Genomic DNA, 5,920 nt, shown 5'->3' with positions numbered 1-5,920 from the left:
GATGAGGCACTTCTCAGGCCAATTATGGGACATCACTGATTGAGTGCCACTCTGTCTTTAAACCTCTTCTGGATTCTGGAGACACAGACTGAATGGTAAAAGGAAGTTTCCTGCTGTACAATCTAGAGGGGAAGACAAGCATTAAACAATTATTTAAAAAGCCATTAAATAATCCATTAAATGGCAAAGTGCTATAAAACAGAGGTTTAGAATTCTGTGGGAGAATATCACAGTGGAATTAAACAGAATCTGTAGGGGGCTGGATTCTGAAGCAACTTTCTGGAATAATAGAATAATAGATTCATTTGCTTATAATTATGAATCTACAATTGCCAGCAGGAGATTATAATACCTAAAAAGCAAAGTAAGATACTAGTTGTTTAATGTAGGCTCCAAGGATCTAAGAATGTTTCATTCATTTATATTTTTTAATATCGGCAGCATAAGCTGGTGTCCTTGGACAAATGATTCTGAGACTCAGTGAATATTCCGAGATGTCTAGGTAATAACTGGTCTTGCTGGGATTCCAAGCCAAATCTAACTCAAGTGCATTTACTCAATGACTTCTGCATATTACAAATTCCAAATGCTTACTTTGAGATTTCTCTACCTTTATAAGTAGGTCTGTGTCCTAGATGGGAATGTAGAAGACTAAACATTAATAAACTATACCTGATCAGTGAGTAAATTTGAGGGGGGATCGCATAGTAGGGGGACCCGTGTCTTTGGCCCTCATCGGTTCATCTTGCAAATTGTCATCTGTGTCAAAATGTGCAGCCAATGTTTCAGTGGGATTCTAGAGAGAATGAGGTTAACAAATCATTTGCTGTCTCTTCTTCTGGGTATGAGATGTCACCAGAGCCCTAAGACTCAACAGAGGATTTTAATGTATATTCAGGTATATGATTCTTTCTCCTATCATTCTGATTATTATTATCATTATTCACATCCTATTAGCTTTTCACCTTGAGGTAATGTGACATTTCAATGTTATGGAAAATCAATGAGGCAAAAACTTCTCATGGTACCACAAATAATTAGTGTTGATTGAAGTACAAAGACTAAATATCACATACACAATATAGATAAAGAGATTAAAATGCAACACAGACATACCATCCATTATTGAGAATCTTTTAAGTGTTTTTCAAAAGTAGTGTTTTCTGCTAGGAAGAAAAGATTTCTTTATTGAATGACCATAACCTGAACTGAAACTTGCTTTCAGCATAATTAGCTGTGTCCTTACTTCTGATAATGATACCAAACTTGGGATTTAATTAGACTTTAATTGCTGTTTTAAATTGTCTCCTGCCTCAGACTCTGCTTTCCTTGCCATCTCATTCTGTTGTTGTTTTTTCATTCCATTTTCTATTTTTGTTCCTGAGACTACAATAACTAGCAAGTTAGTCACAAAACTTAATAAACCAGGTGGCGCTAGCAAGAATACATGTTTTCCAAGAAGCTTCTCTGACAATGATTTTTTTTTTTTTTTTTTTTATGACAGAAACTGGCCGTTTGTCAAGCACATCTTTGTTTTCTCCTGGGAAACGACTAGCTCACGTTTCTTTACAGTTAGGTATGGCCATATGACAAAATCCTGGCCAATAGAATGTGCACAGAAGTTTCCTTTCATAGGAAACTTCATTCTATTTTTCCTCTTGACTTCTTGATGGATGTTGATATCCAGGTGACCTTAGAGGTCATGTAGTTTTCAGCCCTCTGCTATGCTGGGTCTCTTCCTTCCACTCCACCTTGGATTTTCATTATGTGAATGAGAAATGATCTTCTTATGGGTTAAGCTACAGAAATTTACAAACCACCTGTTTTAGCAGCTAGCATTACCTTATCTAAAACATTGGGCAATGTCTCCCATGGATCATTGGCTAATGTTTTGTATACCCCTGTAACAGTCAGGGTTTTTCTGAGAAACAGATCTGTAGGATATCTATCTCTCTACCATTTCTATCTCTCTGTCTCTCTGTCTCTCTGTCTCTGTCTCTCTCTATCTCTATCTGTATCACTATCTCTATCTCTGTATCATCTATAACTATCTGTATAATCTATATATGTATATATTTATATCTACTTATCTATCACCTATCATCTATCTGTCTAAAGTGATTTATTTCAAGGAATCGTCTTACACAATCGTGAGGGCTGGCAAGAATTAAATCCTTAGGGCAATCCCACAGATTGGAAACTCTCAAGCCGGAGCTGATGCTTCCATCTTGAGGCAGAATTTCTTCTTTCTCAGGAAAACCTTGTTTTCGCTCTGAAGGCCTTTCTACTGATTGGATGAGGCCCTCCCACATAATTGAGGCAATCTCCTTTAATTAAAGTCAACTGATTGCAGATATTAACCACATTTACCAAACACTTTCACAGCAACACCCAGATTAGTGTTATAATTCTGGTCCAGATGACACTGAACAAACTATCATTCCCTGTGGAGGAAAACCCTCTTCACTTAAAGTCCAGAAATTTAAGCTCTTAGAAATTACATAAGGGCTTCTTATCAATGCGATGGAAATGTCTAAAGCTTTTAGATAGAAAGCTTTATTGGAAGTACATAATTATTCTAATAGAAAAAGCATGTACATAACAGGAGTCACTAAATAAAATCTGTGTTGTCCAGCCAGACACAACAGATGCATGAAGAAAGCTGACCCTCAGAATAGGAATGGTGGAGCCTATGAAACTGAAGTAGGTAGTCAAATTCAAAATGTTTACAACATTGTGTAGGAAAAAAAAAAATCTGTCAGTGGGCTATAGTACTTTGTAACCTCTAAATAGTAATGTTTCTTTCTTTCCTCCTAAATATATTGAAACTGTTGGAATTGGATGATTCCACTTGTACTGGTGACTCAGAAAATCCACAGCAGTCCTTGACCTGGAAACATGGAAAATATGAAGGAATAGGGAAAAGGCAGAGTCTACTTTCCGTGTAAAAGTGTGATTCGGGTGGGGATAAAATGCTGTGAGGGCCGGTGGTATGTGAGATCATGTGCGTAATTTCTATGGTCTCAGTCTTATGTATCATAGAAGGCAACGATTTGAAATCATGTATACAAAATGACAGTGTGGATTTTGACTAGACAATCGTAGAGTGAGAGCGAGGCAGCGTAGACTTCACATGCCTGCCTAGTTTCTTACTGGCTTTGTAACCATGAACAAATCACAAAACATTTTGAGCCTCAGTTTTCTGACCTGTCAGTTAAGGAGATTGGAGTCAATGATCCCCAAAGTATCTTTCAGCTCTAACATTTGTTGATTTTATGTGTCTCCTCTGAGGAGAGGTATGTGTTCCTACTTACTTCTTGGCTGGAGCAAAGTATCTAAAAGTCATTTAGAACTTAGCCACTTTTAAAAATACATATCAGAAATAGCATCTGTAGTATTTACTGAGTGCATTTAAGTACCGAACGCTTTATATGCAATATCATATAATCATCACAATACCCTGATAAGGTGAAGACGATGAAAGCTAAGATGCAAGCGATTACATTAACTGTTGAGGTCACACAGCTGAAAGGTAGCAGTGCAGGCATTCACACACAGGTTTCACAATGCCAGGATGCTGAGCCCCTGTGCTGCCATGTCTCATAGCCCTCTCAGCCTCTACCTCAGTCCCTGCCAGGATGTGAATGAAGCATTGGTGTTTGCATTTCTCTCTACTCAGCATTCTCTTCAAGAACCAGTCTCCACACCTGTTCCTAATCGTGTCCTTTTGTCTTCTTATTTCCCTGCTCAGACCCCTGCACATGTCCCATCTGCCTCTGCTGCCAGTTAATAATTTCAACCAGGATGTTTCCTGCTTGCAAACAGCTTTTCACTTTGGCCACTTTCCAGCAGGCCAATGTGAAGTTTGTAGTTTTGAAAATCAGCATAGGGGCAGCACTTGGGTGGAAGCCAGAAGACAGGCTGGCATCCATTCTCCCCTCTCCCTGGGATGTGGTTGCAATTGGTTACACAATTTAGAGAAAACTCGAAATGAAACATAGTAAAATAGAAAAAGCTGAGAGATTACTTCTGAAAGAAAGGTGGTAAAATTGCCTGGGTCAGTGGCACCTATGAAAAATTTAATGGCATCTTCCTTGAGAAAGGCTCTTCCCTCTCTGGTAATAAGAAAAGCTGTTTCAGGACCATAAAGAACCCTTGTCTGCTCACCTAGGGTCAGCCCTCCCCTATCCAGTCTTCATTTATTTTCAGATGCCCGCCCTCCTGGGGATCATGCAGCTGTGGTGTACAGTGATGCAGTGATGTCTTTTTCCACTTCCTTTCATCAAACGCGTTTACAAATGGACTCTTCAGGCTGGTTCCTTAATATTGCTAAGATCTCTACTCTGGAACTCCAGTGCTTGTCACGTGATTGACTCTTTTCTGAGAGGCTTTTTGTGAATTCTAGCTAGAAAGGGTTATGAATAAAACCCATATATCTAGATTTTACAAGTTTGCATGGAAATTCTTTCGTTACTCCTATTCATAATAGTCTAAACCTGTGCTTCAATTGATCATGAGATAGCTTTTCCAAATTTTCTTCTTCAAGTATGTCTTAGAATTCTGGAGAGTCTCTTTATATTGCAAAAATCTGTCCTGATTGTCACTTCACCTCAGATACCCTAGGGCTTGTTCCTTGCTGTATCTGTAGTCTAGATGCAGGCTTCTCTTGTCTTTGCATGTGTATTAGTTTTTTGTTGTTGTAGCATATTATACCAAATTTCAGGGCAGAAAACAGCACACATATATTGTCTTACAGTTCAGTAGGTCAAAACCCAAGTATGACCCTTACAAAAATCAAATCGGGTCGTCAGCAGGACTGCATTCCTTTCTGCAAATTCTAAGGGAGGATGCATTTCCTACTCATTAGGTCATTGGCAAAATTTAGTTCCTTGTGATTGGAGGGTCGAGGTCCCTGTTTGCTTCCTGGCTGTCAGCTGAGAGCCATTCCCAAGTATCTAGTTCACACTCCTTGGCTCATAGCTTCTTTCCTCTATCTTCAAAGCCAGCAACAGTGGGTTCAGTCCTATGTCACAACTATCTGACTCGCTCTTCTGCCTTCGTCTTCCATGTTTAGATTCAGTGATTGGAATGGGTCTGTATGGATAATCCAGGATCATCTTCCCACATCAGGTTTATGAAGGGAGCATTCATAGGTTTGGAGACGAGGGTGTGAACATCTTTTTTGGAGAATCATTTTTCTACTTCTTCATAGTATGTATGTGTGTGTGTATTATTTTATTTTATTTTTATTTTTATATATATATTTTAAGCGAGGCAACCCTTGGTTGACCTCACAGATTGCAAGGACCTTGCCAGTTTACAATCCCTTATATTTTATTTTTTTATGCCTATAGCACCTGGTCTTCCTAGGTGGTCTCCCATCCAAGTACTAACCAGGCCTGACCCTGCTTAGCTTCTGAGATCAGATGGGATCAGGCTTGTTCAAGGTGGCATGGCCATAGACCTCTTCATAGTATTTAGACATCAACTCAAACATTGCTCTCTCAGAGAGGCCTTCTTTGATCATAGAAAATGCTGTTTTCTCAGTGATGATCATACCTCTGAGTAGAGTGAAAGCTCTTTAAAAGGAGAGTTTTCACTGCAATATTCCAAACACCTGAATAGTGATTGGTACATAATAGCTACTAAGTTAACGTTTATTGAATGGACAAAAGCTTGAAAAAATGGAAATGCTCTTAAAGTTATCTGGTATAGAGGATTCCAGTTTTGAGTCTCGGCATTCTCCCTAAATATCCCTGCTATCCATAACAGTTGACAGAATGTTCACTGTCTTCATCATTCCAACTCCCCTTGCCCAGAGAGCACATCTGAGTGTGGAAAATAACTCATACAAGACTTCAGTGGAAGGTATAGATTGAGCTTCAGTCTTCCCTACCAGATTCTCTGTACATCATGAGGT

At 38.9% G+C, this 5,920-nt stretch overlaps 1 non-coding gene across 1 annotated transcript; it reads right to left on the bottom strand.

Annotated features, from left to right (window-relative positions):
* Positions 1-5,345: 5,345 nt before the first annotated feature.
* LOC118603234 lies at positions 5,346-5,464 on the bottom strand. The gene has a single exon (XR_004951134.1). It is a non-coding gene; the product is annotated as a 5S ribosomal RNA (ribosomal RNA).
* Between the last annotated feature and the right edge of the window lie 456 nt (positions 5,465-5,920).

The sequence above is a fragment of the Rousettus aegyptiacus genome, unplaced genomic scaffold (genome assembly GCF_014176215.1).
Source record: "Rousettus aegyptiacus isolate mRouAeg1 unplaced genomic scaffold, mRouAeg1.p scaffold_m13_p_5, whole genome shotgun sequence".
NCBI classification, from domain to species: domain Eukaryota; kingdom Metazoa; phylum Chordata; class Mammalia; order Chiroptera; family Pteropodidae; genus Rousettus; species Rousettus aegyptiacus.
Note: the sequence above shows the minus strand (reverse complement) of the source record. Positions and strands in the feature narration are given on the sequence as shown.